This window comes from Mesoplodon mirus, assembly GCF_964341445.2.
Source record: "Mesoplodon mirus genome assembly, chromosome: 17".
Lineage (NCBI taxonomy): Eukaryota > Metazoa > Chordata > Mammalia > Artiodactyla > Ziphiidae > Mesoplodon > Mesoplodon mirus.
In genome coordinates, this window is record NC_138993.1 from 37,961,540 (window position 1) to 37,986,942 (window position 25,403).

At 36.9% G+C, this 25,403-nt stretch overlaps 1 pseudogene across 1 annotated transcript in view; it reads left to right on the top strand.

Annotated features, from left to right (window-relative positions):
* Positions 1 to 25,403, top strand: part of LOC309792637 (nucleoporin p54-like) — a 90,821-nt pseudogene that overhangs the window by 936 nt on the left and 64,482 nt on the right. The window lies entirely within an intron of this gene.

Consider the following 25,403-nt stretch of genomic DNA (forward strand, 5'->3'; position numbering starts at 1 on the left):
TCCAGCCTTGTACATCCCAATTATAAACTGCCTTCTCACTATACATACATGAATAATGAGGAATTGCCTTAGAAGTACTAACTCAAAATCATGTTGATCAAAATAGATAAGGTGGTTAGATAAGGTGGTTATTACAGTTAACAATTAGACTCTGTCTCTAAGGGTTTGCCCCTTTGCATGAGAGCAATTGCTGCAGACTTACTTAAAGAAATAAAAGAAATGGTCATTTGATCTCTCCTGTCTATGCATCCCATTCTGTTGAGGTTCTTCTAAATTTTCACCATACCCAGCACATCTCTCTAGTAGATAAACTTGTTATAAAATACCTCTTATATCTTCCTCAAATGTCGCTATATCTAGATGTCATACTCTCAAACCTGCTACCCTCCTTCCTCAGCTCTTGGATGAATTCCCCCATGAATAACATGATTTCACTGCTCAGTTATTAACCCTTAGATTGAATTTACAGGAAACTCTTCTGGATAATCCCAACCTAGTGATATTCACTGATGATTCTTATTTAAATTGCAACAAAGGAAAATGTTGAACTGGTGTGCTGTGATCTCCCTTCATAAGGTCATGGAAGAAATTTTGCTACCTCAGCCCAACAAGCTGAACTAATAACACTCACTCAAGCCTGCATTATAGCAAAGGGTCAAATTGCCAGTAAGATTTCATCATTTTCCATGATTTCTGTATGTTGTGGAAGAAAAGGGATTTTTAACAGTATAACCAATTAAATATAGCCAGTATGTCTTGGACCTCCAGAAAGACATTCACAAATGAAAACTTCACCCAATATAAAAACTATAAAAATGCCAGGCAAGTCAAAGCTAGGTTCAGAAGAAAGTAAAGGAGATAATTTAACTGATATGATAGCTAGCCCCATTTCAGAAGAACCTTCAATTACGATTACCAAAACTTCTATTAGCTTAGGAGATTTACTAGGAGAAACCCAAATGATTTTTTCCCAGGAGGAACCAGAAAAATGGCTATACCGGGAATGTAAATTTGGGGATGATCATAATTTATGGTACAGGTTTTATGACATTCTAGTTTTACCCTACAGCCTCCAGGAACATATATTATGCAGCATAAACAGACTCATCCATTTTGCAGATAAAGTGATATGGAAAAAATGATATTATTGGAAACTACCCTACAAAATAGCCACTAACATATTTTTGAAATGTCACCTCTGCCCCAAATATAATCCAGGTAAATCTTCCACTAGTTTTTTTTTTTTTTTTTTTTTTTTTTATCTTTAACATACTTCTAGGAATGGCAAATGGTTTTTATCCAATTGCCACCATCTCAGGGATATAGATATGTACTTGTACCAATATGTATATTTTTTTCACTGGATTAAAGTACTTCTATGTCAGAGGCCTACAGAACTTTCAGTAAGCAAAATTCTTTCAGTAAAAATAACTCCTAAATAGAGTATTCCCTCTGACTTCATAGTGATGGAGGGACTCATCTTTACTGGGTGAGTTATTCAGTCAATTTGTAAAATTTGGCCTATTTTTCAACATTTCCACTGCCCCTATCATCCACCATCCTGTGGGTTAGTACACAAGAATCATGAAGACTCAACTGGCTAAACTAGTTGAATCTTTTAATCTCCCCTACCAAAAGTCCTGCTCCTGGTATTGCTCAACATAGGGTCTAATACTTTTGGTAAGCACCAACTTTCTCCCTCTGAAAGAATTACAGGAAGGTCAATACAAATTTATACTGGACTACATAAACTCAATTTGCTTAAAGGAAACATTTTCATGTATTGCCAATATTAGTCAAAATATTGAAGGTTAATGCTTCACTAGTACGAGAAACTTTTAACATTGAGCTCCTGGGAGAGGAGGACCTAAAAGAACACAATCTACAACAAGGTGACTATGTTTACAGGAAAACACACCTCCTTAAAAATGTTTTACAACCTGGATGAAAGAGGCCATACCAGGTATTATTAACTACTTCATGTGTGGCAAAACTTGCTGCTATTGACTCACGGATTTATGTTTCTCATTTTAAAAAGCTATCCAATCCCAAATGTATTTCTCAACCCATTGGAAACTTCCAGCTGAAATGGGTCACATAAGAAAAACTTCCCTGAATCAGAAGCAGACAACATCTGGGTAGACAACACATTCCAAAGTCAGGACCAGACCTGTAACCCAAATCTGCTTTCAGATTGTTTTCCTCTTGTTAACTAATGTACCTATACTCTTGACCCCATTACAGTAATGGTTGATAAACCTTTTTACTCCTTCCCCATATTTTCTTTAATCCTAAACCTTCTCCCAATTTCTTTGTTCATCCCATCTTTATAGTTCACTCTTATTCTTGGAAAGACAATGTTATTGTTTTTTGACACTTGTGTCAGTGCCTTGCCTCCTCTGGAAATTTATCCAAGTGCTGGATATGTCAATATTCTCCTATTGGGCCCTTTGTAAAAAATAACTATGCCGTAGTTGTACCCATAACCAATTTTATCAATGTACTTAAATTTACTGTGGCTTACAAAAGAGAACACACAGAGGTTCCCTCACTCCGCACCTGTCCTTCATTTCTTCCTGACCTCACTGGAAAAAATCCCAAGGAAACTTAGGGGACCTAGAAGTAACCAATCTACTGTTTATGACAATGACATTACTCAAAATGTCTTTACAAAAGAACATACATTATTTGCAAAGTCAATGTCACTTACTTCTCCTCCCTATCCTCTATACTATACTTACTGATCACCTGTTACAATAAGACTAAACTCAAATAAAATTCTCCTTTATATATGATGTTTAGCATCCAACCTACTTGGGCTAATGGGGGACCCACTCTTCTCCCTACGTGCAAGCTCAATTTGACAGCTTGGAAACTCCCATGCACTAGGCCAAGGTTAGAAAATGTGGTTGCATACCTTTCAAAAAATAACTCAATACTTAGAGTACTATGTGTCCCTAAAGGATTTATATTTGTTTGCAGTTACAATAACTAGCCTTGGTGATATGAATGATAGTTGGAAAACAGGAGGAACCTTTCTGCTGGGACATTTAAAGAAAAAAATAGTCCTCTCAATTGTTGAAGACTACCTTCATGAAGACCCATTTGAATATGAAGATAATAGTTGTGGTCACACTCAGGAGTGTGGCCTTCCTGCAGGATATTCAGGGGAACCAATTTAACTGTTTCCTCAGGATTTGGGGCTCTTGGCTAGGAGTTGGTATCACTGATGTGGAAGTGATAAAGAGAAATCTTACCCAAACTGTCAAAATTGCTAGAGCCTCTGCAAGAGCTATTAAGGCTCAATAAAGAGCTTTTGATTCTGGCTCACATAGTGCTTGATAACCATATTGCTTTATACTATCTCCTTACAGCCCAAGGAAGTGTCTGTTCTGTTAATACTTCTTGTTGCACTTGGGTCAATATCTCCTTTCAAGTAGAGCTTGAAATCAGTAAACTTTTCAAGCTTGCCAAAGCCCTTAAAAGGGACTCCAGTGTTGCACTCAAATGACTTAACTTTAAATTTTCTGATATTTTCAGCTGCCAACCCTGGGCATTGGAGAACTCCTGTGGTCAGGACTGTAAATCATCTTTCTATTAATTATTGTTATCTGCTTTGTCTTGATAATGTTAAACTAATTATGCTTTTATTTCAAAATGTTTAAACACTGGATCTATTAGGATGATGGTGAACCAGAGATTGGAGACTATTCATGGAATCTTCTCCTTGTGACCTATTGTTATATCCTTTAAGGGAACAACTAGCTCCAATTTTAATCAAGATGTGACCTGCCTGAGACCATATCACTGAGGCACCACGTTACTCAAGTGTGCCCCAAGTCTGAAACTCTGAAATTGACTCCTCTCACTCCCCCATAACACAAACTTCCTGGGCCAGGTCCATCCCAGGTCCATGGGACAAAAACATCTAACTGATAATAAGGTTGAACCTAAAGGTTTTCCAGAGGAAAATTGTGATCAAAAGGAGGAAATGATGACACTGAAATTATAATGGAGTAACCATAATTCAGGCATACAAAAATGGAGTTGAGCAGCCATTGAGATTCTGTTCTCAGACACATTCCTGCACCACAGACAAGTTGAACTTTTTCAAACTGTACCAAACCCAAGAACACGACCAGCCTGTTCAGAACAATATCTGCCAGCTGCAACCTTGTGGTCTCAAGTTCCCCCCTTGTAACTATGCAACTATTTCATAACTCAACTGATCCTTGCTTAGTAAGTACCCTTTCTTCTTGCCAGCACCAATCATAATTCTTACAAACAATTACATAATAAACTTTGGCCTTGCAATGTTTACCTTTATTAGCTTCCTCCTGTTTGTAGTTTAGTGGAACACAAATCAAGTGCTTTTTGAATCTTTGTCTTCCTGGCTGCAAGCCTAAGGTCACCCAAATAAATCCTTCTTAATTTCCATCAAGTCTCCATTTGTGAAATTTTGGTTAACAGACTTAAATAAATAAAAGTGGAAATAATGGCAGTGTGACTCTCAAGAGAGGGTTAGAGAAGAATGTTGCAGAAGAATAAAACAAAGAATACTGGAGGTGGGGGTAAGCATGTTGTCACACTGGGTCAATATGCCTTTCAGGAAAGAGAAAACAAAAAGCACAGCAACAAAAAAAGCAATAAAGATTAGTTCTCTGATTTAGGAAAGGAGAAAATGCAGGACAGAAGGTGAATATATTCTAGAAAGGCAGGAGAGTTCCAAGAATGGAAAGCTGATACTCCAGAGAGGAAAGAATAAATTTATAGTACACTATATGAGGTGTTAAAAAAAAGGGGGGCTTCCCTGGTGGCGCAGTGGTTGAGAGTCTGCCTGTCAATGCAGGGGACACGGGTTCATGCCCCTGTCTGGGAAGATCCCACATGCCATGGAGCGGCTCTGCCCGTGAGCCATGGCCACTGAGCCTGTGCATCTGGAGCCTGTGCTCTGCAATGGGAAGGGCCACAGCAGTGAGAGGCCCATGTACCGCAAAAAAATAAAAAAATAAAAAATAACTACCATTACTCACTGGCCAGGAAAGAGCTTCCTGTATTTCTCCAGTAAAAGTCTAATGTTCCATGAATGATCAAGGTTCTTAGCCTTTTTCCAGTTTTTACTGATGAGTTGCTCAAAATTCATAGTATTTTTATGCTTGTTGTTGTTGTTGTTGCTAATGACTTGAGGTGGTTAGTGTTATACCAGGTGTAGAAAAACACAGCATTCAATTGTGGTATCTACAATAAAGGAAAAATAAAATTTATAATGAAGAAACATCATCAGGTTTTATAATCTTTGTTCACCATCCTGTAACTTTTTAGCTCTCCTGACCAAAATCTATCAAAATACTAATATATTTTAAATTATTTCAAGAAACATCAAAATCTTTGAAAATAATTTAATTATACTGAACTAGCTATACTTTAACAAAATGTGCACTCTATGTCATCATTTCAAGAAGACTTATGAAATTCAAGAGTAAGGGGAGATCTCCAACATTTGGGAAACTGCTAAAACAATCCTATTTCAAATCACACAGAATAATCCATTGTATAAAGAATGCTACTCAAGGGAGGGGGGCCCCACAGATCCATAAGAAATACATCTACAAATGGAACATCTCCTACAGAACACCTACTGAACGCTGGCAGAAAACCTCAGATCTCCCAAAAGGCAAGAAACTCCCCACATACCTGGGTAGGGCAAAAGAAAAAAGAAAAAAAAGAGACAAAAGAATAGGGATGGGAGGGCTTCCCTGGTGGCACAGTGGTTGAGAGTCCGCCTGTCGATGCAGGGGACACGGGTTCATGCCCCAGTCCGGGAAGATCCCACATGCCGTGGAGCGGCTGGGCCTGTGAGCCATGGCCGCTGAGCCTGCACATTCAGAGCCTGTGCTCCACAACGGGAGAGGCCACAACAGTGAGAAGCCCACGTACTGCAAAATAAATAAATAAATAAATAAATAAAATAAAAAATAAAAGAATAGGGACGGGACCTGTGCCAGTGGGAGGGAGCCGTTAAGGAGGAAAGGTTTCCACACACCAGGAAGCTCCTTCACATGCGGAGACTGCGGGTGGCAGAAGGGGGAGATTCAGAGCCGTGGAGGAGAGCACAGCAACAGGGGTGCAGAGGGAAAAGCAGAGAGATTTCCACACAGAGGATAGGTGCCGACTAGCACTGACCAGCCCGAGAGGCTTCTCTGATCACCCAATGGGGTGGGCGGGGCTGGGAGCTGAGGCTTGGGCTTCGGTCAAGCACAGGGAGAAGACTGGCAGCATGAACACAGCCTGAAGGGGTTAGTGTACCATGGCTAGCCGGGAGGGAGTCCGGGAAAACGTCTGGACCTGCCAAAGAGTCAAGAGACTTTTTCTTCCTGCTTTGTTTCCTGGTGCATGAGGAGAGGGGATTAAGAGTGCTGCTTACTTGGTAAATTTAAGAAAATTGAAATTGTATCAGTTATCTTTTCTGACCACAATGCTATGAGACTAGATATCAATTACAGGAAAAGAGCTGTAAAAAATACAAACCCATGGAGGCTAAACAATACACTACTTAATAACGAAGTGAAAACTGAAGAAATCAAAGGGGAAATTAAAAAATACCTAGGGCTTCCCTGGTGGTGCAGTGGTTGAGAGACCGCCTGCCGATGCAGGGGATGCGGATTTGTGCCCCGGTCCGGGAAGATCCCACATGCCGTGGAGCGGCTGGGCCCGTGAGCCATGGTGGCTGAGCCTGCGCGTCCGGAGCCTGTGCTCCGCAACGGGAGAGGCCATGACAGTGAGAGGCCCGTGTACCGCAAAACAAACAAACAAACAAACAAACAAACAAAATACCTAGAAACAAATGACAATGGAGACACGACGACCCAAAACCTATGGGATGCAGCAAAAGCAGTTCTAAGAGGGAAGTTTATAGCAATACAATCCCACCTTAAGAAACAGGAAACATCTCGAATAAACAACCTAACCTTGCACCTAAAGCAATTAGAGAAAGAAGTACAAAAACATCCCAAAGTTAGCAGAAGGAAAGAAATCATAAAAATCAGATCAGAAATAAATGAAAAAGAAATGAAGGAAACGATAGCAAAGATCAATAAAACTAAAAGCTGGTTCTTTGAGAAGATAAACAAAATTGATAAACCATTAGCCAGACTCATCAAGAAAAAAAGGGAGAAGACTCAAATCAATAGAATTAGAAATGAAAAAGGAGAAGTAACAACTGACACTGCAGAAATACAAAAGATCATGAGAGATTATTATAAGCAACTCTATGCCCATACAATGGACAACCTGGAAGAGATGGACAAATTCTTAGAAATGCACAACCTGCCAAGACTGACTCAGGAAGAAATAGAAAATATGAATAGACCAATCACAAGCACTGAAATTGAAACTGTGATTAAAAATCTTCCATCAAACAAAAGCCCAGGACCAGATGGCTTCACAGGCGAATTCTATCAAACATTTAGAGAAGAGCTAACACCCATCCTTCTCAAACTCTTCCAAACAATATCAGAGGAAGGAACACTCCCAAACTCATTCTACGAGGCCACCATCACCTTGATACCAAAACCAGGCAAAGATGTCACAAAGAAAGAAAACTACAGGCCAATATCACTGATAAACATAGATGCAAAAATCCTCAACAAAATACTAGCAAACAGAATCCAACAGCACATTAAAAGGATCATACACCATGATCAAGTGGGGTTTATTCCAGGAATGCAAGGATTCTTCAATATACTCAAATCAATCAATGTGATACACCATATTAACAAGTTGAAGGAGAAAAACCATATGATCATCTCAATAGATGCAGAGAAAGCTTTCGACAAAATTCAACACCCATTTATGATAAAAACCCTGCAGAAAGTAGGCATAGAGGGATCTTTCCTCAACATAATAAAGGCCATATATGACAAACCCACAGCCAACATTGTCCTCAATGGTGAAAAACTGAAACCATTTCCACTGAGATCAGGAACAAACAATGCTGCCCACTCTCACCACTCTTATTCAACATAGTTTTGGAAGTTTTAGCCATAGCAATCAGAGAAGAAAAGGAAATAAAAGGAATCCAAATCGGAAAAGAAGAAGTAAAGCTGTCACTGTTTGCAGATGACATGATACTATACATAGAGAATCCTAAAGATGCTACCAAAAAACTACTAGAGCTAATCAATGAATTTGGTAAAGTAGCAGGATACAAAATTAATGTACAGAAATCTCTGGCATTCCTGTACACTAATGATGAAAAATCTGAAAATGAAATCAAGAAAACACTCCCATTTACCATTGCAACAAAAAGAATAAAATATCTAGGAATAAACCTACCTAAGGAGAAAAAAGACCTGTATGCAGAAAATTATAAGACACTGATGAAAGAAATTAAAGATGATACAAATAGATGGAGAGACATACAATGCTCCTGGATTGGAAGAATCAATATTGTGAAAATGACTCTACTACCCAAAGCAATCTACAGATTCAGTGCAATCCCTATCAAACTACCACTGGCATTTTTCACAGAACTAGAACAAAAAATTTCAAAATTTGTTTGGAAAAACAAAAGACCCCGAATAGCCAAAGCAATCTTGAGAACGAAAAACGGAGCTGGAGGAATCAGGCTCCCTGACTTCAGACTATACCACAAAGCTACAGTAATCAAGACAGTGTGGTACTGGCATAAAAACAGAAAGATAGATCAGTGGATCAGGATAGAAAGCCCAGAGATAAACCCACGCACGTATGGTCAACTTATCTTTGATAAAGGAGGCAGGAAAGTACAGTGGAGAAAGGACAGCCTCTTCAATAAGTGGTGCTGGGAAAACTGGACAGGGACATGTAAAAGTTTGAGATTAGATCATTCCCTAACACCATACACAAAAATAAGCTCAAAATGGATTAAAGACTTAAATATAAGGCCAGAAACTATCAAACTCTTAGAGGAAAACATAGGTAGAACACTCTATGACATAAATCAGAGCAAGATCCTTTTGGACCCACCTCCTAGAGAAATCGAAATAAAAACACAGATAAACAAATGGGACCTAATGAAACTTCAAAGCTTTTGCACAGCAAAGGAAACCATAAACAAGACCAAAAGACAACCCTCAGAATGGGAGAAAATATTTGCAAATGAAGCAACTGACAAAGGATTAATCTCCAAAATTTATAAACAGCCCATGCAGCTCAATAGCAAAAAACCAAACAACCCAATCCAAAAATGGGCAGAAGACTTAAATAGGCATTTCTCCAAAGAAGATATACAGACTGCCAACAAACACATGAAAGAATGCTCAACATCATTAATCATTAGAGAAATGCAAATCAAAACTACAATGAGATATCATCTCACACCAGTCAGAATGGCCATCATCAAGAAATCTAGAAACAATAAATGCTGGAGAGGGTATGGAGAAAAGGGAACACTCTTGCACTGCTGGTGGGAATGTGAATTGGTACAGCCACTATGGAGAACGGTATGGAGGTTCCTTAAAAAACTAAAAATAGAACTACCATATGACCCAGCAACCCCACTACTGGGCATATACCCTGAGAAAACCATAATTCAAAAGGAGACATGTACCAAAATGTTCATCGCAGCTCTATTCACAATAGCCCGGAGCTGGAAACAACCTAAGTGTCCATCATCGGATGAATGGATAAAGAAGATGTGGCACATATATACAATGGAATATTACTCAGCCATAAAAACAAATGAAACTGAGCTATTTGTAATGAGGTGGATAGACCTAGAGTCTGTCATACAGAGTGAAGTAAGTCAGAAAGAGAAAGACAAATACCGTATGCTAACACATATATATGGAATTAAAAAAAAAAGTCATGAAGAACCTATTGGTAAAACGGGAATAAAGACACAGACCTACTAGAGAATGGACTTGAGGATATGGGGAGGCGGAAGGGTAAGCTCTGACAAAGCGAAAGAGAGGCATGGACATATGTACACTACCAAACGTAGGGTAGATAGATAATGGGAAGCAGCCGCAGAGCACAGGGAGATCAGCTCGGTGCTCTGTGACCGCCTGGAGGGGTGGGATGGGGAGGTGGGGAGGGAGGGAGATGCATGAGGGAAGGGATGTGGGAACAGATGTATATGTATGACTGATTCACTTTGTTATAAAGCAGAAACTAATAAAAAGAAAAAAAATAAAATAAAATAAAAAAATAAAAAAAAAAGAGTGCTGCTTAAAGAAGCTCCAGAGATAGGCGCAAGCAGTGGCTAACAGCACGGACACCAGAGAAGGGCATTAGACACTAAGGCTGCACCTGCTGTCACCAAGAAGTCTTTGTGTGAGCACAGGTCACTCACTACACCTCCCTTCTACGGAGACTGTGCAGCTCGCCACTGTCAGGGTCCCAGGATCCAGGGACAACTTCCCCGGGAGAACGCATGGAATGCCTCAGGCTGGTGCAATGTCATGCTGGCCTCTTCTGCCACAGGCTTGCCCTGCATCCTCACCCCTCCCTCCCCCAGGCAGGCCTGAGTGAGCCAGAGCCCCCGAATCAGTGGCTCCTTTAACCCCGTCCTGTCTGAGCAAAGAACAGATGCTCTCCGGTGACTACACGCAGAGGTGGGGCCAAATCCAAAGCTGAAACCTGGGAGCTGTGCGAACAAAGAAGAGAAAGGGATGTCTCTCCCAGCAGCCTCAGAAGCAGCAGATTAAATCTCCACAATCAACTTCACGTACCCTGCATCTGTGGAATAACTGAATAGACAACGAATCATCCTAAATTGAGGAGGTGGACTTTGAGAGCAAGATTTATGATTTTTTCCCCTTTTCTTCTTTTTGTGAGTGTGTATGTGTATGCTTCTGTGTGAGATGTTGTCTGTATACCTTTGATTTCACTATTTGCCCTAGGGTTCTATCTGTCCATTTTTTGTTTTGTTTTCTTTGTTGTTGTTGCTGTTTTCTTTTACTTTAAAAAATATTTCTTCTTAATAATTATTATTTTTATTTTAATAAATTTATTTTGTTTTACCTTTATTTATTTTATTTTATCCTCATTCTTTCTTTCTTTCTTTCTTTCTTTCTTTCTTTCTTTCTTTCTTTCTTACTTTCTTTTATTTTTCTCACTTTTATTCTGAGCCATGTGGATGAAAGACTCTTGGTGCTGCAGCCAGGAGTCAGTGCTGGGCCTCTGAGTTGGGAGAACCAACGTTAGGATACTGGTGCACAAGAGACCTACCAGCTCCATGTAATATCAAAAGGTGAAAATATCCAAGAGATGTCCATCTCAACACCAACACCCAGCGTCACTCAGTGACCAGCAAGCTACATTGCTGGACACTCTATGCTAAACAACCTGCAAGACAGGAACACAACCCTACCCATTAACAGAGAGGCTGCCTAAAATCATAATAAATCGACAGACACCCCAAAACACACTACCAGATGTGGACCAGCCAACCAGAAAGACAAGATTAAGCCTCATACACCAGAACACAGGCACTAGTCCCCTCCACAGGAAACCTACACAACCCATGGAACCAATTTTAGCCACTGCGGACAGACACCAAAAACAATGGAAACTACAAGCCTGCAGCCTGTGACAAAAAGACCCCAAACAGAGTAAGATAAGCAAAATAAGAAGACAAAAAAAAAAAAAACCCAGCAGGTGAAGGAGCAAGATAAAAACCCACCAGACATAACAAATGAAGAGGAAATAGGCAGTCTACCTGAAAAATAATACAGAATAATGGCAGTAAAGATGATCCAAAATCTTGGAAATAGAATAGAGAAAATGCAAGAAATATTTAAGAAGGACCTAGAAGAACTAAAGATGAAACAAGCAATGATGAACAACACAATAAATTAAATTAAAAATACTGTAGAAGGGATCAATACCAGAAAAACTGAGGCAGAAGAACGGATAAGTGACCTAGAAGAAAAAATAGTGGAATAATTACTGCAGAGCAGAATAAAGAAAAAATAATGAAAAGAACTGAGGACAGTCTCAGAGACTTCTGGGACAACAGTAAACACACCAACATTCGAATTATATGGGTTCCAGAAGAAGAAGAGAAAAGGAAAGGGACTGAGAAAACATTTGAGAGGATTATAGTTGAAAACTTCCCTAATATGGGAAAGGAAATAGATAATCAAGTTCAGGAGGCACAGAGAGTCCCATACAGAATAAATCTAAGGAGAAATATGCCAAGACACATATTAATCAAACTGTCAAAAATTAAACACAAAGAAAACATATTAAAAGCAGCAAGGGAAAAACAACAAATAACACACAAGGGAATCCCCATCAGGTTAACAGCTGATCTTTCAGCAGAATATCTGCAAGCCAGAAGGGACTGGCAGGACATATTTAAAGAGATGAAGGAGAAAAACCTGCAACCAAGAATACACTACACAGCAAGGATCTCATTCAGATTTGATGGAGAAATTAAAACCTTTACAGAAAGCAAAAGCTGAGAGTTCAGCACCACCAAAACAGCTTTACAACAAATGCTAAAAGATGTTCTCTAGGCTAGAAACACAACAGAAGGAAATGACCTATAATAACAAATACAAAACAATTAAGAAAATGGGAATAGGAACATACATATCGATAATTACCTTAAATGTAAATGGATTAAATGCTCCCACCAAAAGACATAGACTGGCTGAATGGATACCAAAACAAGAACCATATATATGCTGTCTACAAGAGAACCATTTCAGACCTAGAGACATATACAGACTGAAAGTGAGGAGATGGAAAATTATATTCCATGCAAATGGAAACCAAAAGAAAGCTAGAGTAGCAATTCTCATATCAGACAAAATAGACTTTAAAATAAAGACTATTAGAAGAGACAAAGAATGATGCTACATAATGATCAAGAGATCGATCCAAGAAAAAGATATAACAATTGTAAATATTTATGCACCCAACATAGGAGCACCTTGATACATAAGGTAAATAGTAACAGCCATAAAAGAGGAAACTGACAGCAACACACTCATAGTAGGGGATTTCAACACCCCACTTTCACAAAAGGACAGATCATCCAAAATGAAAATAAATAATAAAACACAAGCTTTAAATGATATATTAAACAAGATGGACTTAATTGATGTTTATAGGAAATTCTATCCAAAAACAACAGAATACACATTTTTCTCAAGTGCACATGGAACATTCTCCAGGATAGATCATATCTTGGGTCACAAAACAAGCCTTGGTAAATTTAAGAAAATTGAAATTGTATCAAGAATCATTTCTGACCACAATGCTATGAGACTAGACATCAATTACAGGAAAAGATCTGTAAAAAATACAAACTCATGGAGGCTAAACAATACACTACTTAATCACGAAGTGATCACTGAAGAAATCGAAGAAGAAATAAAAAAATACCTAGAAACAAATGACAATAGAGACACGACGACCCAAAATCTATTGGATGCAGCAAAAGCAGTTCTAAGAGGGAAGTTTATAGCAATACAATCCTACCTTAAGAAACAGGAAACATCTCGAATAAACACACTAACCATGCACCTACAGCAATTAGAGAAAGAAGACAAAAAAATCCCAAAGTTAGCAGAAGGAAAGAAACCATAAAGATCAGATCAGAAATAAATTAAAAAGAAATGAAGGAAATGATAGCCAATATCAATACAACTAAAAGCTTGTTCTTTGAGAAGATTAACAAAATTGATAAACCATTAGCCAGACTATTCAAGAACAAAGGGAGAAGATTCAAATCAATATAATTAGAAATGAAAAAGGAGAAGTAACAACTGACACTGCAGAAATACAAAAGATCATGAGAGATTACTACAAGCAATGCTATGCCAATAAAATGGACAACCTGGAAGAAATGGACAAATTCTTACAAAGGCACAACCTGCCAAGACTGAATCAGGAAGAAATAGAAAATATGAAGAGACCAATCACAAGCACTGAAATTGAAACTGTGATTAAAAATCTTCCAACAAACACAAGCCCGGGACCGGATGGCTTCACAGGCGAATTCTATCAAATATTTAGAGAAGAGCTAACACCTATCCTTCTCAAACTCTTCCAAAACATAGCAGAGGGAGGAACACTCCCAAACTCATTCTATTAGGTCACCATCACCCTGATACCAAAACCAGGCAAGGATGTCACAAAGAAAGAAAACTACAGGCCAATATCACTGATGAACATAGATGCAAAAATCCTCAACAAAATACGAGCAAACAGAATCCAACAGCACATTAAAAGGATCATAGACCATGCTCAAGTGGAGTTTATTCCAGGAATGAAATAATTCTTCAATATACACAAATCAATGAATGTGATACACCATATTAACAAATTGATGGAGGAAAACTATATGGTCATCTCAATAGATGCAGAGAAAGCTTTCAACAAAATTCAAGACCCCCTTATGATAAAAACCCTCTAGAATGTAGACATAGACAGAATTTTCCTCAACATAATAAAGACCATATATAACAAACCCACATCCAACATCATCCTCAATGGTGAAAAACTGAAAACTTTTCCACTAAGATCAGGAACAAGACAAGGCTACCCACTCTCACCACTCTTATTCAACATAGTTTTGGAAGTTTTAGCCTCAGCAATCAGAGAAGAACAGGAAAGAAAAGGAATCCAAATCTGAAAAGAAAAAGTAAGGCTGTCACTGCTTGCAGATGACATGATACTCCACATAGAGTGTCCTAAGGATGCTACCAGAAAACTACAAGAGCTAATCAATGAAGTTGCTAACATAGCAGGATACAAAATTAATGCACAGAAATCTCTGGCATTCCTATACACTAATGATGAAAAATCTGAAAGTGAAATCAAGAAAACACTCCCATTTACTGTTGCAACAAAAAGCATAAAATACCTAGGAATAAACCTACCTAAGGAGAAAAAAGACCTGTATGCAGAAAATTATAAGACACTGATGAAAGAAATTAAAAATGATACAAATGGATGGAGAGATATACCACGTTCTTGGATGGGAAGAATCAACATTGTGAAAATGACTCTACTACACGAAGCAATCTACAGATACATGCAATCCCTATCAATCTACCACTGATATTTTTCATGGAACTAGAACAAAAATTTTCACAATTTGTGTGGAAACACAAAAGACCCGATTACCCAAAGCAATCTTGAGAACGAAAAACGGAGGTGGAGGAATCAGGCTCCCTGTCTTCAGACTATACTACAAAGCTACAATAATCAAAACAATATGGTACTGGAACAAAAACAGAAATATAGATCAATGGAACAGGATAGAAAGCCCACAGATAAACCAACGCACATATGGTCACCTTATCTTTGATAATGGAGGCAGGAATGTACAGTGGAGAAAGGACAGCCTCTTCAATAAGTATTGCTGGATTTACTGGACAGGTACATATAAAAGTATGAGGTTAGATCACTCCCTAACACCATATACAAAAATAAGCTCAAAATGGATTAAAGACCTAAGTGTAAGGCCAGAAACTATCAAACTCTTAGAGGAAAACATAGTCAGAATACTCTATGCCATAAATCACAGCAAGTTCCTTCTTGGCCCACCTCCTAGAGAAATGGAAATAAAAGCAAAAATAAACAAGTGGGAACTGATTAAACTTCAAGGCTTTTGCACAGCAAAGGAAACCATAAAAGAGACGAAAAGACAACCCTCAGAATGGGAGAAACTGTTTGCAAATGAAGCAACTGACAAAGGAATAATCTCTAAAATTTACAAGTAGCTCAATAAAAAAAAGCAAACAACCCAATCCAAAAATGGGCAGAAGACTTAAATAGATATTTCTCCAAAGAAGACGTACAGACTGCCAACAAACTCATTAAAGAATGTTCAACATCGTTAATCATTAGAGAAATGAAAATCAAAACTACAATGAGATATCATCTCACACCAGTCAGAATGGCCATCATCAAGAAATCTAGAAACAGTAAATGCTGGAGAGGGTGTGGAGAAAAGGGAACACTCTTGCACTGCTGGTGGGAATGTGAATTGGTAGAACCACTATGGAGAACTGTATGGAGGTTCCTTAAAAAACTACCAAGAAAACTACCATATGACCAAGAAATCCCACTCCTGGGCATATACCCTGAGAAAACCATAATTCAAAAACGAATCATGTACCAAAATGTTCATTGCAGCTCTATTTACAATAGCCCAGAGATGGAAACAACCTAAGTGTCCATGATTGGATGAATGGATAAAGAAGATGTGGCACATATATACAATGGAATATTACTCAGCCATAAAAAGAAACGAAATTGAGCTGTTTGTAATGAGGTGGATGGGCCTAGAGTCTGTCATACATAGTGAAGTAAGTCAGAAAGAGAAAGACAAATACCGTATGCTATCACATATATATGGAATTTAAGGAAAATTTGTCATGAAGAACCTAGAGGTAAGACAGGAACAAAGACACAGACCTACTAGAGAATGGACTTGAGGATATGAGGATGGGGAAGGGTAAGCTGGGACAAAGCAAGAGAGTGGCATGGACATATATACACTACCAAATGTAAAATAGATAGCTAGTGGGAAGCAGCCAGATAGAACATGGAGCCAGCTCGGTGCTTTGTGACCACCTAGAGCAGTAGGACAGGGAGAGTGGGAGGGAGGGAGACGCAAGAGGAAAGAGGTATGGGGATATATGTATATGTATAACTTATTCACTTTGTTATAAAGCAGAAACTAACACACCATTTGCAAAGTAATTATACTCCAATAAAGATGTAAAAAAAAAAAATTGTACCCAAATTAAGATTGGAGTAAACACAAGAAGATGAAGCAGCCAAAATGGGGAAGATATTTCTATCTCTTTCATAGTCCAAGTTTCCAATGTTGTATTTTCTGTAACACCAACAAAACTTTGGTATTTATTTTTATATGCATCACGTCACCAATGCACACACAATGTTACTCAAACTCAGGTTGGATTTATTGTAAAAGGTTTTTCAAAAAAAGAACTAGAAGATTATTCCAAAAGTATTCAGATATTATGAAGTTATTAATAATCCCTGTTTTTATCTGTTTAATCACAAAAGTATTAGGCAAAATCACATTAACCTGTTCCTCTCATTATCTGAATCCTCTCAGTTGTCTTCTGGTTACTCTGTTTTATGTAAAACAGAATAATTGACTGGTCATGGACTGTCTCAGAGACTGAGGCCATTTAAATGATTTTCTTTGTTCTAGTTCTTAACAGTTTAAGTTCACCATTTAGCATATAAAATAATATTTTAATTTAAAAGCAAAATTATTACTTTTTGAAAACTAAAATGAGCTGAGTGTAAATAAAGTAGATAAAAGGTGAGTTGTTCGAAGTAATCATCTTTTGAACTCTTTGTTAAAATGTCAGAAACTTTCAGCTTTTCTAAGAATATTTCCTTTTTGATAGAGAAAATCATTCTAATCAAATTTCTAACATATGTAAGTATACAATCCATGCTGTTATGCTTTATTTGTAGAAATCATAAGCAAATAAAAATGATGAAATGTAAAGACACTATAGGATTATCTACTTTCCAGAATTTTAAATCATAAGGTTATTAATATTAATGATATGTTCCCAAAGTACTTACCATTCTCTATAATGCTGTAAAGGTTCTAGATGTATGACATTACTAACAAACTCATAAATAATTGTATATATCAGTCATGTGTATGTGTTAAGTATGTGCTATATGGCAGTAATGAAAAACAAAAAAATGGCCACATAGATCATGTTAATCAATTCTTTAGTATTTGCCATCAGAGCATACAAGATTTTGCTTAGTTTGTTTGCCTTTTAATTTTTAATAGAGCCAGAATTCAGATGCCATATAGATCTTAAATATTTCAGGTGAATATGTTCTGACAAATGAATAAACTATGTAATCCATACACATACCAATATATAGATATTATAATTACCTATGAAAGTTCCCTCATGCCCATCCCAAGTCAATCTTTACCCACTCCCCACTCAACATAGATCATACAGTAGCATATATTAAATTAGAACCATAGAATCATATAAATTTTATTTTTTCCAGAATCATATAAATAAAATACCCATGGTTTCTATTGTGCCCAGCTCTTTTTTTCTCAGCAAACTTTTGAGATATAACTATGCTTTTTACTTACCTGGTGTTTGCCTCAATGCTGAGTAATATTCACTTATAAAATATATACCATTAAGTGTTTATTTGTTCAACTCATTCATGAATATTTGACTTGTTTCTAGTGTTTGGCTATTATGAATAAAGCCGCTGGAAAGATTTGTGTACAAGTGTTTGGATGGATATACATTTTCATTTCTTTTGCACAAATACCTTAGAACTGATTATGTGGTGAATGAATATATACTTTTACACAGGTTTGTCAAATTTGACAAAGTGGTTACACCAATGTTCTAAATACTTATCAGTATTTAATATTTTGATATTTTCATTTTTAGAATTTCTAGTGTGTTTGTATAGTGATAACTTATTGTGTTTTAAGTTGCATGTCCACAATGATTAATTTGCTGAGTACTTTCTCATGCACTTACTGACTATCTGAAAATCTTCATTCATGAAAAATCTAAGTCTTTTCCTCATATTTTATTGGGTTAATTGTAATTTTATTATTGGTTTAGGTATCCTTTGTACATTGTGAATGTAAGGCCTTTGTCATTTATACATTTTAGAAACATTATATTCAAGTTTATGTCTTGTGAATTTATTTTCTTGACATCATTTTTTTTTTTTTTGCAGTACACGGGCCTCTCACTGTTGTGGCCTCTCCTGTTGTGGAGCACAGGCTCCGGACACGCAGGTTCAGTGGCCATGGCCCACGGGCCCATCCGCTCCATGGCATGTGGGATCTTCCTGGCCCAGGGCACGAACCCATGTCCCCTGCATCAGCAGGCGGACTCTCAACCACTGCACCACCAGGGAAGCCCTTGACATCATATTTTAATGAGCAGAAATTTTATAAAATTAATGTAGACCATAGTATTTTAAATTTTATTATTAGAGCTTGCTGTGTTCTTTCTGAGAAATATGTTTCTACCTCTCACAAAAATAGTTTCCTATGTTTGCAGATTTATAAAGTAGCTTTTCTGTTGAAATATATTATCTATCTAAAGTTAATTTTTGTATATTGTTTGAGGTAGAGCCTAAGAATGATTATTCTCCCTATATGTATCCAAACTAGTTTTTCCAGAGTCATGTGTTGAAAGGAACTCCTTTCCTCATTCAATAGCTTTGGCATCATTATTTTACAGAATAAATAAATAAAATAAATATATTTTAACCTTAACATCTGAAATCTAAAAGTTTCAAAATATAGTCATTAACTACATATAAGTTTTATTTCTCCCTTTTCTTACATTTTTTTTGTTTTCTATCAAACTATTTCTTTATTTCAAAGAAATAGCTAACTTCAAAACTCAAACTTTCCTAGAAATTCCAATAAACTTGTGGTAAACATATCTATAAAGCATAACAATTACTTTAACTATCCTGTAACACATACAAAAGAGAATAGTAAAATAATATTTATTCCCCCAAACATATGATATGTTAACATACTCTATTTCCATAACTGCTTAAAACAACCCTGAAAATTAAATGTAATTGTTACATATGAAGAATGTAAAATTCAGAGTGTTTAATAAGCTGTTTGAATATATGAATCATATAAAAAACATAAAAAATGTTGAAAATTAAAGATGTTTAGGTAGGTTGAAATTATCTCACTACTGAGCATATACACTGAGGAAACCATAATTCAAAAAGAGTCATGTACCAAAATGTTAATTGAAGCTCTATTTACAATAGCTAGGACATGGAAGCAACCTAAGTGTCCATCAAGAAATGAATGGATAAAGAAGATGTGGCACATATATACAATGGAATATTACTCAGCCATAAAAGAAATATGAAATTCAGTTATTTGTAGTGATGTTGATGGACCTAGAGTCTGTCATACAGAGTGAATTAAGTCAGAAAGAGAAAAACAAATACCATATGCTAACACATATATATGGAATCTAAAAAACAAAACAAACAAAAAAGATGGTCATGAAGAACCTAGGGGGAAGATGGGAATAAAGATGCAGAACTACTAGAGAATGTACTTGAGGATATGGGGAGGGGGAAGGGTAAGCTGGGACAAAGTGAAAGAGTGGCATGGACATATATACACTACCAAACATAAAAGAGATAGCTAGTGGGAAGCAGCCAGATAGCACATGGAGCCAGCTCGGTGCTTTGTGACCACCTAGAGCAGTAGGATAGGGAAAGTGGGAGAGAGGGAGACGCAAGAGGGAAGAGATATGGGATATATGTATATGTATAACTGATTCACTTTGTTATAAAGCAGAAAGTAACACAACATTGTAAAGATATTATACTACAATAAAAATGTGAAAAAAAGATGTTTAGGTTATTTTGAAATAATTTCACATTCTGATATATACATTATTATACTCTTTTTAAAATCAGGATGCATTTTTTTGAATGTTAACTTTTTTCTGCTGTAATTAGCAGGATTTTGTTCTATACTCTGTAGGGATGATGCAAATATCCATGTTTTTTTTCAGTAAATTATTCTGTAAATTAGTCTAATGTAAATGTTATTGCATTGAGAACACATGCTTATTTACATTATATTTTAATTACTTGATGTAGGCAAAATAATTAGTAATGTTGAACCTTAAAAAGATGCATAAAATGTGAAATTATATATGATAAATCTATATATGGATGACAGAGATTAAAGATCTACCATTAATTTAGAGGATAAAGTACAAATTAACAGTATAATACAAGTGTGATATTCAACATATTTGCCAACTGGTAAAGGAGACCTTTATAAATCTAACTAGATACCAGCCATAGCAGTGAAACAGACTTTTGCTGAATCATACTTTACTTTTGCTGAACAATATTTTACCCTTAAAACCAGTATTCCAGGTCCTAGTGGACAGACCAGGTGAACAATATAGTGGGAGCACATGAGAAATTAAGAAACAAGGACTATATAGCAACCAAAGTTGGATTACTTGAATATTTTAACAACCACTATTATTTTACTAGTGCACTTGTACAAAATATCCACAGGTATACTACTGCATTTTATCAATTCTATAACATGTATTTTTTTATTTCATATTTTAAGATAAGATTTAATAGATTTAATAAGATTTGATAATAGGGTGTCTGTCATTAATGTTTCCTAAAATTGTAGTTATTCCACAGTCTTCATGACTTAGTTATCATTATGCACATGCAAGTTTCGCTAGACTTATTCACATATTCACCACTGTTAATTACAATGTGTTCAAAACATTACAATTCAGCAAAAGCACTATTGATTTGGATAGTAGAAAATCAGGAAAGAAAGCAGAGAAGTAAATTTTAATGTTTGGAGGAATGATTGTAATTTTATACTTTCTTGTACAGTAATAAGCAAGTGCTTTATGAACTTAAGGGGGAAAATACATCATAGATAAATGTGTGAATATTTTATTCTTGAGATGGTTACAAAATGAGGCCTATTACCCACCAAATGATACAACTGAATGCATGAGAAATTGCCAAATCCCACATAGTGAAAGAAATTTCAAAACAATCAAAAAGTAGTCTTACCTCTTTGTGGACTGTGCATTGAGATTGAGGCATTGTGTCATCATTTAATTGATAACATTTTTTTCTCACTGATTGGTATATAGCTTAATGGTGGATCTGATGATCAAAGAGTCTAACAATCAATAAAATATGGAGGGGCTTCCCTGGTGGCGCAGTGGTTGAGAGTCCGCCTACCGATGCAGGGGACACAGGTTCGTGCCTCGGTCCGGGAGGATCCCACGTGCCGTGGAGTGGCTGGGCCCATGGGCCATGGCTGCTGAGCCTGCACGTCTGGAGCCTGTGCTCAGCAACGGGAGAGGCCACAACAGTAAGAGGCCCGCATACTGCAAAAAATATAATAATAATAAAAAATAAAATAAAATATGGAATGTAATTAATATAACCAAAAAAATGAAATATTGATCAGTAGAATGATTTCAATTAGAATCCTAATGGTATGACCATATGCACTATATTCTCTATTAGCATATGTCATCGATATTTGGGTCATAGTATTTTAAATGGACAAATCATGAAACATTATTTGTTTTAACATAGGCTCCTGGATATAATGAGGGAAAAAAAGTAGGTGTAAGCTTATTGGACCAAAGTAAAAAGATGAGAAATAACGTTGAATCACATCTTCAGGAAATTTCACAAGACAATTGGGAAATAATTTTCAGATTATTAAAACAAAAAGAAATAGGTGTATCTTCAGTAAAAGAGACTGTACTTATCTCATGTTTATCTGCTTATATCTTTTATCATTTTTTTCATTTTTTCTCTTTTTAATTTAATTTTTATTTTATATTGGAGTATAGTTGGTTTACAATGTTCTGTTAGTTTCATGTGTACAGCTAAGTGATTCAGTTATACATATATACATTATTTTTCAGATTATTTTTATACAACTTTATTGGAATATAATTGCTTACACAATGGTGTGTTAGTTTCTGCTTTATAACAAAGTGAATAACTTATACATATACATCTGTTCTCATATCCCTTCCCTCTTGCATCTCCTTCGCTCTCACCTTCCCTATCCCAACCCTCCAGGCGGTCACAAAGCACCGATCTGATCTCCCTGTGCTATGTGGCTGCTTTCCACTAGCTATCAACCTTACGTCTGGTAGTGTATATATGTCAATGCCTCTCTCTCGCTTTGTCACAGCTTACCCTTCCCACTCCCCGTATCCTCAAGTCCATTCTCTAATAGGTCTGTGTCTTTATTCCTGTCTTACCCCTAGTTTCTTCATGACAAACTTTTCTTCTAAAATTCCATATATATGTGTTAGCATACGGTATTTGTCTTTCTCTTTCTGACTTACTCACTCTGTATGACAGACTCTAGGTCCATCAACCTCACTACAAATAACTGAATTTCATTTTTCTTTTTATGGCTGAGTAATATTCCATTGTATATATGTGCCACATCTTCTTTATCCATTCATCTGATGATGGACACTTATGTTGTTTCCATCTCTGGGCTATTTCAAATAGGGCTACAATGAACATTTTGGTACATGACTATTTTTGAATTATGGTTTTCTCAGGGTATATGCCCAGGAGTAGGATTGTTGGGTTATATGGTAGTTCTATTTGTAGTTTTTTAAGGAACCTCCATACTGTTCTCCATAGTGGCTCTACCAATTCACATTCCCACCAGCTGTGCAAGAGTGTTCCTTTTTCTCCACACCATCTCCAGTATTTACTGTTTCTAGATTTTTTGACGATGACCATTCTGACAGGTGTGAGATGATATCTCATTAAAATTTTGATTTGCTTTTCTCTAATGATTAATGATGCTGAGCATTCGTTCATGGGTTTGTTGGCAGTCTGTATATATTCTTTGGAGAAATGTCAACTTAGGTCTTCTGCCCATTTTTGGATTGGGTTGTTGTTTTATTGTTATTGAGCTGCATGAGCTGCTTATAAATTTTGGAGATTAATCCTTTGTCAGTTGCTTCATTTGCAAATATTTCTCCCATTCTGAGGGTTCTCTTTTGGTCTTGTTTATGGTTGACTTTGTTGTGCAAAAGCTTTGAAGTTTCATTAGGTCCCATTTGTTTACTTTGTTTTTATTTCCATTTCTCTAGGAGGTGGGTCAAAAAGGATCTTGTGGGGCTTCCCTGGTGGCGCAGTGGTTGGGAGTCTGCCTGCTGATGCAGGGGACACGGGTTCATGACCCAGTCCAGGAAGATCCCACATGCTGCGTAGCGGCTGGGCCTGTGAGCCATGGACACTGGGCCTGCCCGTCTGGAGGCTGTGCTCTGCAATGGGAGAGGCAATGGCAGTGGGAGACCTGCGTACCACAAAAGAAAAAAAAAAAAAAGGATCTTGCTCTGACTTATGTCATAGAGTGTTCTGCTTATGTTTCCCTCCAAGAGTTTGATAGTTTATGGCCTTATATTAAGGTCTTTAATCCATTTTGAGCTTACTATTGTATATGGTATTAGGGAGTGATCTAATCTCATACTTTTACATGTCCCTGTCCAGTTTTCCCAGCACCACTTATTGAAGAGGCTGTCCTTTCTCCACTGTACATTCCTGCATGCTTTATCAAAGATAAGGTGACCATATGTGTGTGGGTTTATCTCTGGGCTTTCTATCCTGTTCCATTCATCTATCTTTCCTTTTTTGTGCCAGTACCATACTGTCCTGATTACTGTAGCTTTGTAGTGTAGCATGAAGTCAGGGAACCTGATTCCTCCAGCTCCGTTTTTCATTCTCAAGATTGCTTTGGCTATTCGTGGTCTTTTGTGTTTCCATACAAACTGAGAAATTTTTTTGTTCTAGTTCTGTGAAAAATGCCAGTGGTAGTTTGATAGGGATTCCACTGAATCTGTAGATTGCTTTGGGTAATTGAGTCATTTTCACAGTGTTGATTCTTCCATTCCAAGAACATGGTATATCTCTCCATCTATTTGTATCATCTTTAATTTCTTTCATCAGTGTCTTATAATTTTCTGCATACAGGTCTTTTGTCTCCTTAGGTAGGTTTATCCCTAGATATTTTATGCTTTTTGTTGCAATGGTAAGTGGGAGTGTTTTCTTGATTTCATTTTCAGATTTTTCTTCATTAGTGTATAAGAATGCCAGAGATTTCTGTGCATTAATTTTGTACCCTGCTACTTTACCAAATTCACTGATTAGCTCTTGTAGTTTTCTGGTAGCATCTTTAGGATTCTCTATGCATATTATCATTCCATCTGCAAACAATGACAAGTTTACTTCTTCTCTTCCGATTTGGATTCCTTTTATTTCCTTTTCTTTTCTGATTGCTGTGGCTAAAACTTCCAAAACTCTGTTGAATAAGAGTGGTAAGAGTGGGCAACCTTGTCTTATTCCTGATCTTAGTGGAAATGGTTTCAGTTTTTCACTATTGAGGACGATATTTGCTGTTGGTTTGTCATATATTGCCTTTATTATGTTGAGGAAAGTTCTCTCTATGCCTACTTTCAGCAGGGTGTTTATCCTAAGTGGGTGTCGAATTTTGTCGAAAGCTTTCTCTGTGTCTATTTGGAAGACCTTATGGTTTTCTCCTTCAGATTGTTAATATGGTGTGTCACGTTGATTGATTTGTGTACATTGAAGAATCCTTGCATTCCTGGAATAAACCCCACTTGATCATGGTGTAAGATCCTTTTAATATGCTGTTGGATTCTGTTTGCTAGTATTTTGTTGAGGATTTTTGCATCTATGTTCATCAGTGATATTGGCCTGTAGTTTTCTTTCTTTGTGACATCCTTGCCTGGTTTTGGTATCAATGTGATGGTGACCTTGTAGAATGAGTTTGGGAGTGTTCCCCCCTCTGG